General features: G+C 58.9%; 1 protein-coding gene across 13 annotated transcripts in view; it reads right to left on the bottom strand.

The window, feature by feature from the left end:
* The window catches only part of PITPNM2 (phosphatidylinositol transfer protein membrane associated 2), a 102877-nt gene that overhangs the window by 68172 nt on the left and 17904 nt on the right, over positions 1 to 16801 (bottom strand). Inside the window, exon 1 of one of the 13 annotated variants that reach the window (XM_059408293.1) lies at positions 2299 to 2320. The exons of the other annotated variants lie outside the window; for them this stretch is intronic. The gene's annotated coding sequence lies outside the window, so the exon portion shown is untranslated. Of the gene's footprint in view, positions 1 to 2298; positions 2321 to 16801 lie in introns of those variants that run through there. 13 annotated transcript variants of the gene reach the window in all.

The raw sequence follows: 16801 nt of genomic DNA, 5'->3' as shown, positions 1-16801 counted from the left end.
CTGGAGGAGCTCTCAGGAGCCCAGGCGGCCAGGGGCCACAAGGCTGACCTAATGGGTGCATTCGCAACCACAGGACAAACCAGCACCCCAGCAAGAAACCATCAAGAGTTACAAACAATATTCTCTGGGCCTGGGGCAGGCAGCAGGCTGGGTCCTACAGAAGAAGACTCAGGCCACCAGGCAGTGGTTGTGGGGAAGGCATCCCAGCCTGGTGCCCCGTCAGGGAGCCCAGGGAGGAACCTGACCTTGGAAGCCCTTGCACCCAGGACCACTGCCTCTGGAGAGACTGCCGTGGCCTAAAAAATCTCACCCCAGTGGCCACCTCTCCCCACGGCCATCGGGCTTATCCATGTGGCTTCTTGTGAGGGTCTCTGAGGTACGAACCCTCCTCGGTTAAGTCCTGATTCTGCCCATCTTTGGGGAAAGCCCTCAAATTGCCTAAGTCCTTTTTTTCTTTCATGTAATTTTTAACGTACAGAGAAGTTGCAAATACAATGTGAGAATTTTCATATACTTTCTCACCGGCACAACTGTTTAATCCAAGTGCATTACTGTGTGAGCCCTCTCTCTGTGTGTCTCTGCACACAATCAACGCGCCTACAGTCTGTTTGGAACCGTCCAGGCATATGCTTTTGTGAAGTCCTAGGGCCTGATCACAATCCCCCCTGCCGGGCACCCTCGCAGCCCCTCCTTTATGCTGAGGCATGTGAAAGACGGGGAAACTGAGGCTCGGTCTCCTGATGTGCAGTGCCCCTCCTACTACATTGAGCTGCCACACACAAGCTCTCAGCATAAAGCAGACAGACCCCTCTCTGCAGACTGTCCTCCCCATGAAGGGATGATGCCAGAAACATTTTTAAAAGAGAGCAGAAGAACGGGTCCAGACCCGGTGACGGAGGTTCCCGATGGGGCAGTGTTGGCTCCCAAGTTTCAGGCAGGAGTGGGGGGCTGGGAGGCAGGCAGTGAGAGGGTCTCCACTCAGGCCCTGGGCTGTGGCCTCCTTCAGAGCCTGCTCCCCACTTGACCCTGTTCTTCCTCAGACAAGTGGGACAGATGGACTCCTCTCCCTCCCGAAGCCCAGTGGCACAGCGCCCAGTGAATGAATGAATTTGAATCTGAGATCTGAGTTCATGCTCTGACTTCCCCAGGCGGGTTACTCAAGCCCTCTGAGACTCAGTGTGCTCCTCTGTAGAATGGGACCACACCGAACACTTCTCTAACGCGTCTGCAGATGGTTAGCTTGGTTGAGATGTGTGCCGGCAAGGGGGCAGGGTGCAGAGTCTGCCGCGACTGTGCTCTGAGAAACGAACCAGAACTGGGGAGAACACGGGATGCAAAGCCAAGCAAGCCTGACCATGAAAACTCCGGAGCGCGGGTGCGCGTGCGCGCATCTGCCGTCCGGCAGTCTGACAACCTCCTTCCTTTTGGCCTGAGACGCTCAGGGGCCCGGGATGCAAAGCCGGCAACTGGGGGCTTTCCCTGCACACACCAGCACGCCACTGTCTGTGTTGCATCCGACAGCACAGCCCTGGGGGCACGGGAAAGGGGGCGCTGGGAGAAGTGGGGTGGGAACGGTCTGTCTCACACACGAGACACAGGCCGGAAAGCAGCGCATGAGAGGGGAGCCGCACAACCTCACCAACACCAGGGGCCATGCATAGGAGATCATGCCGCCAACAGCTGAATGCCCAGGGGTCCGGGCCGCCCTGATGACAGAAGGGGACGACGGACCTGTGTGTATAAGTGTGCATGTGTGTAAGTGTGTGTACGGGTGTGCATGCATGTGTGAGAGTGTGTGTGTGCATGTGGGACCGCATGTGTGTGCAGAGAGTAGGGGTGTGTGTGAGTGTAGGGTGTGAACACACGTGTAACTGCATGCGTGCGTGTGTGGGTATGTGCACGCACGTGTGTGAGAGAGGGACATCACAAGACAGCTTGGGATTACGAACACTCGTGAGCTTCTTTTCTCCTGCTCACTTTCTAAAGCCGTGTGTGTGGCACAAAGAGCGGCAGCCACCACCAGCAGACTTTCTGCAGGCTGGGCCCGGGGCTGGGCCAGGGCATCGGCTCGGCTTCCCAGGCGGACACAGTCCCGAGTCCCAGAATCCCGGACGCAGAGGCAGCGCTGCCGTCCCGCCTGGGACAGCCTGGGTGCTGGACACCAGCGCTCGGGGGAAAAAGTAAAACAGATCTCTCTCCCACAGCCTCGTGAGAGCTGCCCGAACCACCGGGCTTCCCACCGAGCCCTTCCCTGGATCCCAGTGCTCCCGTGGAGTTAAAGAGGAGAGAGTCACTCACCGCCTGAACGCCAGCCAACGGGTGATTATTCCACTTTTCCTGGAATGAGCTTTCCACACTTTCTCCGGCTGGAGCCATCGGCAGCCCGGGCCCCCACCTCTCCGACCTGCTCTCACACCCTCTCTAGCTCTTTACAGAAGCTTTCAAGTAAGTCACTGCGACGTGAAATTACACTAAGGGAGGAGGCTGGCTCCTGGTGCTGGGGGCCCCGGGGTGGGGGGGCTGGCACAGAGCACTTGGGATTCACTTTGGATGAAAGCAGGCGGGTTGCTGGAGCACAGCTTCCCTCCTCCAACGCCAGCCGCGCTCTGCCGTCCTTCTGACTTTAGGGCTTGCTGGGATGACTGAACACACACGTGTATCATCACCAAAGCAACCCCCCACCCCAGATGCACAGGAAAGACCCCGGGCGGAGGGTGGGGGCAGAGTCACCCTAGCTGCAGCCCGCGGGCCAGCTTCCCACGGAGGGTGACAGCAAACATGGGAGCGGATTGCCGCCACACAATCCACGGATTGCTGCCACGCAATGGGGCAGACCTCTTTCGGGTCACATCAGATAACGCCTTGAGCCAGCAAGCCAAAAGCAAACCGAACAAAACCAGCACACCGCCCCCCCAACCGTCATTCAACTCGTAAACTTATCAGAATTTACAGCAAACCAAGGAGAGTCCAGACGCGGCTAATGTCGTTAAGAAGCCTGCACAGCACCCAGATGCCAGGAGGGTCTCCGTGACAGACTCCAGGCTCAAAGCGAAGGGAAAGCAGGACAGCACAGACGTCTGCAGACACAGAAGCATTCTTCCCGTCCAGCCCGACAGGAACCGGCCTGATTATCAAGGGGAAGCACCCGGAACTCAGAGTGGAGTGCAGCTTGGGAGAAACAGGGCTTTGGGGGATGTGCAAATGTAGCTGGGAGAGGCCCGACCCCAGAACCAGACGGGGAGCCCTGTCTCGGGCCGCCTTTCGAGGCTGATTTGTTGTTAGAGCATCTGTCAGAGAAGACCCCGAAACAATATATAATCCCCCCAGAGCCCGGGAGCCTGACTCCAGGACACACAGCTGCCATTTCAGGCGCCCCCACACCGGGGCGTCGGGCGCCCCCTTCAGTCTTGAGCTGTCTCCCCGCATACCTGCACCAAACTTTGAAGCTTCCCTGTGAGTCAGACGGGCCACTTGGCGCTCGCTGGCTTTCTATTTAAAGATCACAGACGGCTTCTTAGACACCATTCAGCCCGGGGCTTCTAAGGACGAGATGCTAAATCCCTCCCCTTTGCACCTCACTTTCCATCGACATAAGAGAGGTTCTAGCTGACCACGGGAGGCTCGCCCCCCGCTGCTGCGCAGGAGGTCGGGGAGGGGGGGGAGCTGCCCACCCCCCACACTCCCCCCAACAGGGCACACAGCTGGAGAATGCCCCGGGACCTACAGCGCCCACCAGGAAAGCCTACAGCTTTTCCTGTAGGAATGCTTTCAGCTCCCACCAGGAAAGCCATCCCGAGCCCCACGGCCGGCCCGAAGTGGGGAAGACAAGATAGGATTCGACCCACTGGGCAGCGGTCTTAAAGTCCTGTCTGAACCAAACTCTGCTGAGGGACTGTCCCAAACAGATGGCCAAGCTGCCAGGAACCAGCCAGCAGCTGCTCCTCGCTTCCTCTATTCTCCCGGAGATCCTTGGTTACGGGGACAGCACATTCCCCCACCATGCTCCATTTCCAGGTGAGAGTGAACCAGGCAGAGACACGCGAGGGCCACTGGGAGCCCTGCCCCATGTGGGGTGCACGTGTGTGCTTCGCCACATCCCTTCCCCCGGCCAGACCAGGTCCAGGAAAGCAGACTGTCCATGCTGTGTGGCAATTACACGGGAAAGCAGGAGTGTAACAGACAGCAGCGGGCCCAAGGGCAGGGGCCAGGAGCCAGGCTGCTCAGAGCCGCCCAGGGGACCCCACGCCCCCCAGTGCCGCCAAGCCCCCTCCCAGCCGGCGAGAAGGCCATGCCTCTCCCTCCCCAGCTCCCTCCATCCCAGCTACTCAGAGAAAACCAGCAGCCCACGTGACCAGAATGAGCCTTCCTTGCTAATAAACCCCTCCTAAGGCTGTGACAGTTTTCGCAGAAAATTACCTTTCAGGAAGAAAATATAAGGAAGGGGAAGAGGGGGGACAGAGTGTGAGAGCCGGAGCGCCCCGGGCCGGGGCTCGTCCCACAGCCCCCCGTGTCTGCGGAGGTCCGCCCGGCTCCCCATGCTGCCGGCCTCAGGGAGCCGCCCCCGGCTCGCAGCTCCGCTGGCAACCCAGGCCTGGACCAGGGGGTGCCCCCGAGCGCGGAGGTTCCGGGACGGACAGACAGACGGCCGGCCAACACGCAGGAGCCCGGGGCGGCAGGGACGCAGGAGGAAGAGGTGGGGAGAGGGAGGGAGGGAAGAGGGAGAATTGGTTCTCTCTCCTCCACTGGGACCACTGAGCTAAGTTGCCATGGAGAAGGGGGAGCCGCTGGCAGAGCCTGCAGCGGGCGGAGGAGCCATATGCCAGCGGGAAGGCGTCAGCGGAGAGCCAATCCCCACCTTCTCCCCGCGCAGCCTCCCCCAGCCCAAGCCGGGCCCACGGCGGCGGCCCCCTGGGGCAAGGAGCCGCTCTGCACGGGTGGCAGTGGGAGAAACGGCCTCACCCGGCTCCTTGCTCCCCCACCCCCACCCCCACCCCCAGAGCTGTGCCCTCATCTCAGGTCGCGCTGCCGGCCAGACCACAGGAACCACAGGGGCTGGAACCAGAGCCCCTCCGACGGCCTGGGCAAAGCCTGGGGCCCTGGTGTCCGGGGAGGCACTGGAGACCTCCACCCACCTTCCCATTTCTAAAAATTAGAGTGGCCGGACCCCCAGTCACAGGCCTCATGAGTGTCAGCCACATCTCCCACCATCAGGAACAAGTGTGTCCCCAGCAGAGGACTCCTTTGCCCAGAGCCATCCATGCGGAGGGGCAAGGCGGGGGTGGGGGGCAGGGCGGCGGACCCTGTAGGACACCTGCTCCCGCCTGCCCTCTGTGGCCCCACTAGTTCCATACAGAACCCAGCTCCAGGGAGGCCTTTGCCACTGGCTCAGTCACACTCGGAGCAGCAGAAATGGGGCTGGGGAGAGAGCCGGGAGGCCTGGCTTGGGGTCTCTGAATCTCCTCATGGAGATCACGTGACGGGGCAGGCCCAGCCATGTCTCTGGGCCAACATTCCTCATGACAAAGCAGGATAAGCCCCCCACTCCGAGTCTGTACCCCCAGGCCCTGGGACACCCAAATGGCTGGGAACAGTGAGGGGGCACAGGCACCAGAAAACACACCACCTCGGGGAACCCCGTCTCCATAGCAGGCACAGCACCCCACACCCCACCTCTCCTTGCTCCCCGAGATCGAATGGGGTGAAGGCTCTCCACAGCCTGAAGCCGTCACAGAGACCTCAGCTCGCAGCTCTAACACAGACAGACACAAGGACGGCCCACACGGGAGTCCAGCCCGAAGGCCGCAGCCTTACAAACGTTCTCCTTTTACAATCTTTTTCATTTATTAATTTTTAAAAGTTTTTATGTACGTATGGAAGTAGGCCCAACACGGGGCTTGAACTCGGGACCCTGAGCCAGCCAGACACCCCTCCCTCCACAGTCTTGTTCTCGCCTTTTCCCCTCCCCCTTTTATCATGAAGATGCTCAAACATATGGTAAAGTCCAAAACCCTTTACGCAGCAAACCCACACCCGCGCCATCTAGATCCCGCCGTTGTGCCTCACTTCCTCAGTGCGGCAAAACACGTACAACCCATAACTGACCACTTCCACCGCGCTGAAGTACACGACTCGGGGGCCTGTGCCACATTCACCGTGCAACCACCTTCTTCCGTTCCAGAACATTCTCATTGCCCCCCAAACCAGACGGCCTCTCGCTTTCCCATCCCCCTCTTCCTAGCCCCTGGCACGCACCAGTCTACTCTCCAACTCTAAGATTTACCTCTTCTGGACGTCTCCTGTCAGGGGAACCACACACTATGTGGCTTCTAGTGTCCGGCTTTTTTCACAGAAACACGTTGGCAAGGCTCACCCAGGCCGTTGCAGGTGTCCGCACTTCCTCCCCGTCGGAGGCTGCATCACAGTCCCGCTGGAGGAAGAGCCAGATGCACTCGTGCTCTGGAGGGCAGCTGGGTTTTGGCTAGGGTCCTCTCACTTTAAAGAAGAGTTTCTCAGCAACACCTCCTGAAACCCCTCCCGAGGGGTTTGGTCTGAAGGGATCAGGCTGAGGAGGTTCCAAACTGCATAAGAAACCCTGATATGCCTTTTTGTTGAAGACTACGCCCCACCAGGTAACAGAGCCAGGAGGCGGGGTCCCAGGGCCTGTGTGTGGCCCGAAGATGATCCTCAACCTCCGTGGGCCCCAGCGAGCTGGGCAGCCGGACACGGACACGGGAGCACACCGGCCCCACCCCCACGCACTGAGGCCCACCGGCCCCGGGCTCGAGCACTCTCTGGCGCCCACGGGCTACACAACCAGGAAGTCAGTCCCTGCTTTAAGCCTCAGCTTTTTCATCCATAAAATGGGGGCAACAGTCTCCATTGTGGGGTTATGCTAGGAACGAGACAGGCCCTGCCCCAAAGAACTTTCCTCGATGGAAGCGTTCTGCGTCTAGACTGTCCGGTACGGCCACCACCAGCCACGCGTGGCTAGTGAGCACCTGGAGTAGGGCTCCTGTGACTAGGAAAGGAAATTTTAGATTTTATCTCACTTTAACGTAAAATGAAAATCGAGTCGTCGCTTGGAGCTCATGGTGACTGCCCTGGACAGCCCCAAGGACTTGCTGAGACGGGACGGCAGGACACGTGCCCAGACCCAGCACCCAGCTCACAGCCCTGCTCCTTCAGTCCTCCCTCTCACCACTTACCCCACACCGTCTGGTGGTAGAGCAGACTTCCGTCTGCAGCCCGGCCCTCCGGGCCCCTCTAAAAGGACAGAGGGCAGGGGGTTGGGCTCTCAGGGAACAAAGCAGGCACCAGCTGGGGAGTGGGCTCGGTGGGTTCCATAATGACGTGGATCTTCGAACCACTGACCTCTCTTCCTGTCCCTACTGGCCCCAGACCCCTATTCTAGAACCCCATCTCCTGCCGTTTCCCCCAGCAACTCCTGAGGTCATCCCTGGAATGTCTGGGCCAGAGCTACAGGATTGGAACAGACCCTCCCCCATCCCTAAAGTGGCAGCAGGGACCCCTGCGGAGATGCACAGAAGGTCCTCAGTGCCAGGCTGGGCTGTGGGGCTGGGCACCCAGGGGGACCCTCCCACGTGCATCCAGAAGCTTTCGAAGATTCCGTCTGCCAGCACAGAGTCTGGACTGGAATCCAGACCAGAACACATCCGACCTCCTCACTCTGCAGAAGCAGACACCCAGACTCAGCTGGAGGAGGATGGGCAAGGCAGGAAGAGCTGGGGGCTCCAGCCCAGCCCCCAGCACTGCCTGGTCTGCACGGGCCTCCTTAGAGCAACCCCGGAATGTCCTGCAGGGGAGGGGTCCCACACCGGGGCAGGTCCGGGGCCCAGAGATGGCAGTGCGGCTCCAAGGAGCTGTGCAGCTTCAAAGCTTGAAGAGGAGGAGCCAGAGTCTGGCCAAGCTGGCCCACTCCTGCCCCTGACCTGCTCCAACCCGCCCACACTGGGAAGGGAGAAGTGACATCTGGGGACCGACAGGGAGGACTCCAGAAAAATCTGCCACAGAGAACCACAGCTCCTGGTATGAGCTCATGAACTGATGACAGGAAGCCCCAGCCTGTCCCCACCCCAGCAAAGTCTCTCACTTCCCAAGAGCCCCCGGCCTCCCCGACCAGAATGGCCAGAGGGATCCCCTTCGAACCTAAGCCCCACGCTGTCCGGCAACGGCGGCCTTCCCTTCGCCCAGAGCTGCCTCCCCTTCACACTAAGGCCATCCTCCGCCTTCACCCCAACCCGCCCCGGCCTTTCTCACTTACCTCACAGCTTTAATCCTTATGGAAGACACTACCTACCTTTCTTTCTTCTTTTTATTTTTATTTTTAAAATTGTGTTGAAATATGGAACATCAAATCACCCATCTTAACCACGTTTAAGTGTCCGGTTCCATGGCACGAAGCGCACTTAAGCTCTCGTGCGGCCTTCACCACCGTCCACTTCCAGAACTCTTTCATCGGGCAGGACGGAGGCTCTGCCCCCTTCTACCACTACCTTCGCACACCCCCTCCCCAGGCACCCAGTGCCTCCTTGGGGCGTCTCATATGCACGGACGTGCGCGGTATCTATTCCTGCGAGCCCGGCTTCGTTAACTCGCTGCGTCTTCCGAGCCCATGCATGGTCCAGCAGCACATGCTTCTAGAGAAACGACAGTCTCTCGCCCTGGAGTGGAGGCCGCGTGAGGACAGGCACTGGGGTTGGTTGTACTCAATGCTGTCCCCCCAGCATCTCTAAGAGCACCCTGCACGACGCAGGCACTGAAGGAATGCGTGCAAGCATGGGGACTTTGCAGAGGGCGGTCGCCCACAAGTCTGGGCCTGCCCCTCCCAACCCTGCAGACCAACTCCCAGGGAGCGCGGCCCCCCCGCCCCCACCCTGCAGTCTCAAGCCTTCCTAGGGGTGACGCCCCCACTCGATGGGCCTTTTCCCTGGACACAGCACGTCCACAGGAGGATTATTACAGGGACAGAAAGAGTGCCCTGCCGCAGACATGACGATTTGCTCTGGCAGTGTGCACTGAGGCGAGCGCCATGGGCGGTGGTGGGGACAGACAGGGGTGAGCAAGGACCCGGGGCGCCCCGTGCTGCCGGACTAGGGGGGCCGGCACCCAGCAGGGCAGCTCTCTGGCGGGGATCTGGGAGACCTAGAGTCCATCTGGGGCTCACCACCTTGGCGGTCCCTCGCCTTTCACCTTCTCCGCCTCCTGCCTGCCTATTTATAGCCTCGTACTCTCTGAGAACTCATTTACCCACATCCTGGGCCAGGATGGAAGCCAGGCGGACCCCTCCACGCACCGGCAAGCCCGAAGGGGTGACGGACGGCGCAGGGAGCGGTGCACACCCCTTGCTACACTCGGTCTGCCCCAGCGCGGGAGGTGTCTGGGAGAGGGCAGCTGCTGGGGCCCACGGCCAGGCCTCAGCGCCCGCTAGACCTCAGCCAGGTCTAGCCAGGTCACTGTGCTGGAAGACGGTGACCCCAGAAGAGCCCCAGACCATGTCAGAGCTCCTCCCCACTCAGGGAAAACAAACAGATCAGGACAGTGGAAAAACAGCTGTACCTTTAAATTATTTGGCCCACAGATATGAAAAACATTTGCATGTTGAAGCTCTTTGCATGTTTGGTTATTTTTAGGGTGAACCCAGTTGCCTCCCCTTGGAACCGGATGGAGCCCAAGAAGCACGTAGTCCTTTTTCCCAGACGGGGGTCCTAGTCCTGTGTCCCTGGGAATGAGGGCTCGCAAGCAACAGGGCCCCCAGCAGGATTAGCCCCAAGGGCCAAGGCAGGTCTGTGGGGACTTCTTAGATGTGTCACCGCGGACATCACAGACACCCACCCGGGTCCACGCGGCCCCCTGCCCTGCTCAGAGTAGGATCTGAAGGAAGGGAAGAAAGCTCAAGGCTCTGCCCTCACCCAGGCCAGGCCCAGCCAATGGGAATATTCCGCTGACATATTTCTAGAACAAGCGGCAATTAGAGCAGATTTTCTCTTCCATTCCCCCTCCCCAAAACAGGAATAAATCAGTTCTACCAATTTCCCAGCTAATGATTTCCTCCATTAAATTAAAAAGAAGAAGAAGAAAATGTTTTTTTAAGTGGATTACCAGCCCAGTGCTTTCAGAAACCATGTGACCTGTCAACCCCTCTTAAGTCCTGATACATCAAAGTCCCTTAATTAATTTTTAATAAATAAAAAAGCCATAGTCTAAGAACCAAGCTGCCGCCTCCTCCTTCCCCTAGTCAGCCCGCCAGGCCGGGGTCAGGTGCAGGCAGGGCTGTGGGAAGCCAGCTGAATCGTGTCAAATGTGACCTGAGAGTCAGGGCACAAGACCCATCAGTAGGCGGGAGAGAAACCAGCCGGAGATGGAACGCACCTGAGCACAGAGCCCAGGGGCGAAGGTGCACCTCAAGTTGTCACAGGCGCCACGGAGGACGAGAGGTGCGACAAGGGCCTTGGTTGCAAGGTGAGCCCACCTGGAAGGCACGGACAGGTGAAGCCAGGAGACGAGGAGCCCCAGCCTTCGGGCATAGTGGCCACGCGAGTCACTTTATCTGGGACCCACGATGCTCTTCCCCATCGTGCCTCTGCGGTTCCTGGGACAGGGGCAGGCATGCCGAGCTAACACCCCACTTGTTTCTAAAAAGGCCACCCCCAACAGCATGGGCGAACCTTGAAAGCGTTATGCTAAGTGAAAGTAGGCAGACACAAAAGGACAAACTCTTTATGATTCCGCTTATAGGAGATGCCTAGAATTGGCAGATTCGTGGAGAAAGAAAGTAGAACGGCGGTGGTGGGGGCAGGGAGAATGGGGAGTTAGTGCTTAATGAGGACAGAATTCCTGTTTGGGGAAGGAAAAGGTTTCTGGAAATGGATGGAAGGAAGGAGGCGAGAAAGGAAGCAGGGAAGGGGGGGGGAGGAGAGGAGGGAAGAAGAGACCCAGGGAGGAGCCTCAAGCAAACAGCGGCAGAACCATCCCCCCTTCCCCCGGGCTCCGCAGCTCTGACATCCAGATCGCACGTGAGTCCCTGGAAGCTGGCGCTAAATTTCTCAGGGCAGGTCCCTGGGGGAAGCCCACAGCAGGGCTGTTACCGGCCTGGTTTCTCCCGAAGGTCTTCTGTGTCAAGCCCAAGGTCTGAATACTTAGCTCTACTCAGCCAGCTGTGCTGGTCAGCACCCGAGTATGCAGTAACTTCCTCCGGACCCAGGCTGGGGAGTGAGAGGAAAGGGATATCTCCACGCCTCCAGGCAGCTCAGAGACCCACAGGACGCCTGAAGGCCCTCGCCCTTCCAGAGGGACCTGCCCCCCGCCACCCCCCACACCGTGGTGGGGGCTGCCCTGCACACAGCTAACGGGCGAGGTATCTCCAGCTCCTTCTCAAGGGAGAGTCACTTCCCTCCACACCACTCTCTTTTCTTTTCTTTTCTTTTTTTTTAAGTGGGGTCCTGGGCATGGAGCCCAAAGCAGAGCTTGAACTCACGACCCTGAGATAAGACCTGAGCTGAGATTAACTGACTGAGCTTAACTGACTAAGCCATCCACGTGCCCCATCCCTACATCACTTTCTAAAAGAAAGTGTTATCTGCAGACCTCAAGTGACCGCTGGGCCAGGCGACTGCAGTACTGAATTGCTATTTGGTCTCCCCGCTGCTGCTCCAGGCTCCACAGGGCAGCCAAAGCGAGAACGGGAAAGTGTAAAAAGAATAGGTCACTCTTCTGCCTCAAACCCTCCAATGACTCCCTTTGCACTTATAAACCAAGACCAGAGTCTCTGCCATGACCTCCAAGTCCCCCAAGACGGGGCCCCTGATTCTCTATCCCCTAGCACCTCCTCTCTCTCCTTCAGTTCCAGTCCCCCTCGCTTCCCCATTGTTCCTCAAACTTGCCAGGCACACTTATACCTCAGGGCCTTTGCACCTGTCATTCCCTCTTCCGCAGATATTACAGGACATGTTTCCTAAGTTTAAAGGTCCTCTCTGATCATGCGATCTAAAACCCCTACCACCTCAGCCTCTCTCTCTATTCTAGTCCCTTAATTTCCCTTCCTGGCACTGAGCACCAAGAAACAGTGTATCTTTTTGTTGTTGTTGTTAGGAACAGTATATCATAAGAAGGGATGTCACTGGGTTCACCCTGAATCAACAGTATTGAGCACGATGCCCCGCATGTGAGCGGAGCTCCATCACTGTTGATGACTTTGGGAGCGAAGGTGGCTGGTGGACAGGTGGCAGGAGCATCCGGGCACTGAGAATGTCCTGATCCCTGGCTCAGGAGCCTAATGTAGAGAGCCATTGCAGTGTGCTTTGTTACTTTGTGTCTGTACCTCTCCTGCAAGTCTGTTGCACCTCAATACAAAGTTTTACACTCCTTAGTAAGCTCTGTTGAGTGAATGGATGGGGACTAACTAGACAATGAGAGGTGTGCAGAAGAGCTTCTTAAAGGCATATACGGACTCAGCAGGACCGAGCAGACCAAAGCAAGCTGAACACAGCGGTCTCTCTCCTCGTCCCACCTAAAGTCTGGAGACTGAGAAGTAAGGGACAGTCTTTCAAGATGTGGCAGTCACCGGGACTTCAGGGAGGTACCATGCAGGGAACAGCGAGGCCCCCTTTGTGCAAACTTGGACAGGCCCGAGGTAGTCACACTGTCTCCACTCCCACCGACCCCACCCCTGGGGGCACTAGACATCAGGTCATGGGTCTGAAACGTACTGTGTTGAAACCGGCGGGCAAGGTCAGTGTGTGTGTGTTTTCTGTGTCTGCAGTGGGGACATCACTGACAGAGGCTGTTAAGTGCACGCTGCCACCAGGTGGGGGCAGTTCTTCTGATCAGCCAGCCAGTCTGGCTCCCGTGAAGGAGACCAACTGCACCCGGGCCTGGTCTGCACCTTCCCTGCCTTTGCCCTGGCCTGCCGGTGCCTGGCCTGCTTCCTAAGGGAGCCTCGGCCATCCTCACTGCCGGTCCCAAGCCCTGTCCTGTGAAGACCAGAGGCTGCCCTCATTTCTCCGATCGCGCCCAGCGCTTGCTCTCTGCAGACCAACCCAGGAAAAGGGGAGTCCCTCTAGGCTCAGGTGGTCGTGAAGAAAGACAAAGATCGTTGAGGAGAAAGAGAAGACACACATTTTCTTCCTGTCCTCACACAGAGAAGTTCTGGAACATCCCTGCCTCACCCTCATCAAAAACATCGATGTAAACAAAACCAGAGAAACCCCAGGATGAGCTACTGCTGCATGGGCCAGGCTGCATGTCCTTCCGCCTCCCAGTTCGCCATCGCCTCCCTCCCCGCCCTCGAGCTCAGGCTAAAGATGGCAGTCTCCACCCTCCGCCAAAGCAGACATGACCTTTCGGTTCTGGATGGGACAACCCATAGCGCTCTGGGTAAAGGCCTTGCTGCCAGCCATGGAGACCTGCAGTTATGATGGAGAGCCAACAAACGGGGGAAGACAACGAGATCTGCCCCATGAACACAGATGACTCAGAGGAACGACAGAAGGGAAACAGCCTTGGTGCCACTCGGTGTTAGGCTATGGAGTGTAACAGATTACCCCCAAACGTCGCCGTTCGAAACAATAAACGTGTCTAGTTTCATCCCGTGTCTGTGCATCAAGAATCTGAGAGGCTCAGCTGGGGGGCTCTGACCCCCATAGGGTCACGGCCACGACGCTGAGCAGGGCTGCAGTGACATCAGGCCCCTTCTGAGGGAGCTCGCTTGCAGGACCCAGAAGTTAGTGCTGGTTGGGGCAAGGGGCTCCGTTCTTCACCACGTCTCCAGACCTCTCTAGGGAGCCGCTGACCAGTCCTCGTGACACAGCGGCTGGCTTCCCAGAGCGAGGGACCCGCAAGACAGAACGGCATAAACCACGTGGCGTCCTGGCCATCACACTCCGTCCCTTCCCCATCATCCACGGGCCGCGTAGGTCAGTCCTGCCGGGACATGAGTGTGGCCGAGGGAGCGGCGCGGGGACTGTGACTGCGGGAGGGAGGAACGTGGGGGCCACCTCAGGGGCTCCAAACCCGAGTCCCAGCCCAGCTCCTTCTATCCTCAACGGCAGAGGGAGGCATGGGAGGCTGGTGAGTCCTTCCTCATTCCACAGATGTAGAACTGAACCCCGGGCGGGCCCTCTGTCTTGCCCAGAGACCCCAACACCCCCGCCGGCCCTTGCTGGGCACTGTGACCTCCAAAGGGAAGTCCAAAGCCAGGTGGTGACACCTGGGCACGGCCCCTCACCCCCGGTGTTTCCGCGTCTATGAAATGAGACGAATAACGGTGCGGACTTCACGGGAGTGTTGCAAAGAGGACATAAGATAATGTGAGAGAAGCATCATGCATAGGCCCCCAGGTGGGGCCGCCACACTCAGTCAATGCCAGCGTGTGCTCTAACAGGTCACCAAACCTGGGTCAGCCTCGACCTTCCTGCAGGCACACCTGCCCCACGCGTCCGAGCGGGGAGGACGGGCTGACCACTAGCCGCGAAGGATGTGGCTGTGGGTACCCAGGAGGGAGGAGGCTCATCGAAGCAGCAAAGGGCCGGGCTGCTCCCGCGGTCACCCCCTCGAGGACGGGGGCCAGGCTACCAGCCCCCGGTCACCTTGCACAAACAGCGAGGAGCGTTTCCTCACTCAGTCCTGCCGCCTCGCCTGCTCCAAGGTGCCTGACTTCACGGCAGGATTGCCTGCTGCAGCCACTTCAGGAGGAGGCCGGCTTCCAGAAGCACCTGCGTGAGGTGTGACCACAGGAGCAGCCGCTCCGGGGCCGGGAGGACACAGGTGAAAAACACAGCACAAGAGCCACCTTCTGTCTTGCCGTGAAACCCGACGGGGGCTGATAAGTGCTGCCCGTTTTGTTCTCACCACTGCCAACAGGGGGGAGTTATTACGTCCGTCAATCCAGCTTTTCCACATGGGGTCGATCGTTCTCGAAACTGGTTCCCCTTCCCCTGCACGGGCCTGGGTGGGAGTGAGCTGGCAGCAGGGGGGAGACAGAAGCCAGTGTCACCGTCTGTCTGAGGCCCACTGCGAAACCAGACAAGGGTCAGCTCTGCTGACATATTTTCAAGGACAGTGACATCACCACACCCAGGCAGGCCGTCACGCAGAGCCTACGGGAGTCTGGCTACCAAACCCAGGAAGCCTCACCCCGTGCTGCCCTGGAGACCCCAACTCCACTCTCTGAACTCGCCGCGAGATCAGCCTCCTCCCGGGGCTGCCCCCCACCCCCTGGGTATACGGAAGATTCTGGCCTTGGAGAGCAGCAGCGGCCGCCCTCCACTCACAAGCTCTGAGACCTCCCCGCTGAGACAGGTCCTCATCTGTCACCCCTGTCGTGCACGGCTGATACGGGAGTGAAATTAAATAAAGCGTGCCAGCCTCCGGCGGGGCGTGTGCCACTGGGAGCCGGTGCGGAGCTGTTTCTCTGTGCCTTGGTGCCCTCTTGCTCCATTCTGGAACCTGCGGGGTCCCTGCGGGGAAGTGGTTCGGTGGAGAAATGCCCCGGCTGGGGTCCTGCACGCACACTCCGGGGCGGGTGAGGCGGGCCGCACCTGCCACAGCAGCTTCCCCGCGACATCCCCCCACTCCTGCCCCCTCCGGACCCACGGACCCGCCACGGCTCAGGTGTGGCCTGCGGAGAGCTGGGAGCTGTGCGGCCTGTCAGCACAGGACTCGACTCTCCAGAAAGCCCTGCCACACCACAGCCTGCCGGGGGTTACTCCTCAGGCTGTTTGAAAAGCAGAGACAATTAGAGCGAGATTAAGCACATGCTCAAGGGCCCTCCCCTCATCCCCGGGTTGTGCTCGGGCCGGCAGCCTCTCATCTGAGCTCCTTTGGGACTCCCCGAGGCCTTAGATGTCACCTCAAAGCTGGGCCTCGGGACATACACGCTGCAGAGCTCCCGCCCGGGACCGAGGCCTCGTTCAGAGAGACCACTGCCGTGGCTGGGGCTCCGCGCCTTCCTCGACGGCGGGCTTTGAACCTCCCTGTCTCACATGAAGAGGAAAGAAAAATCGCCAGGACACCTGACATGGACCCTCCCCGTCCTGGTCTCCTAACTCTTTCTTCTCCCTCCGCAGCAGCAGCTCCCAGAAAGAACACCCTTCGCCCTCCAAAGCCCCTCTCGGAAGCCACGGTTTATGCTGTTCACATTCTCTGCTCAACTGTCCCCTGACCCCCTCAGCAGCCTAGAGCTGGGCTTGAATCAGAAATGTCACTTTTTTAAAAAATGCACTCATCAGGGGAGCCTGGGTGGCTCGGTCAGCTGAGCGTCTGACTCTTGATCTCAGCTCAGGTCTTGATCTCAGGGTCGTGAGTTCAAGCCCCGTGTTGGGCTCCGTGCTGGGCGTGGAGCCAGCTGAAACAAACACGCACTCGTCACCAGCAGATGCGCGGAAGGACAAAATGGGGTCCATCCACACAATGGCTAATCATTCAGCTGTAAGAAGGAAGGAAGCTCTAACACCACGTAAATGAACTTGGAAACATGGTGCTGAGTGAAAGAAGCTGGTCACAAGGGGCCACACAAGTGTACGAGTCCATCGATATGAAATATCCAGAACGGGCAAACCCGCGGACACAGAGGACAGATGAGTGATTTTCGGGGCCTGGGGTGTAAGCCCCAACGTGGAGTGATGTCTAGGAGTGACAAAAATGTTCTAAAACTCACGGGGGAGGGGCGCTTGAGTGGCTCAGTGGGTTAAAGCCTCTGCGTTCGGCTCGGGTCATGATCCCAGGGTCCTGGGATCGAGCCCCACATCGGGCTCTCTGCTCAGCAGGGAGCCTGCTTCCCCCTCTC

The sequence above is a fragment of the Mustela nigripes genome, chromosome 8, assembly GCF_022355385.1.
Source record: "Mustela nigripes isolate SB6536 chromosome 8, MUSNIG.SB6536, whole genome shotgun sequence".
NCBI lineage: Eukaryota > Metazoa > Chordata > Mammalia > Carnivora > Mustelidae > Mustela > Mustela nigripes.
This window is presented reverse-complemented; position numbering and strand designations above follow the sequence as displayed.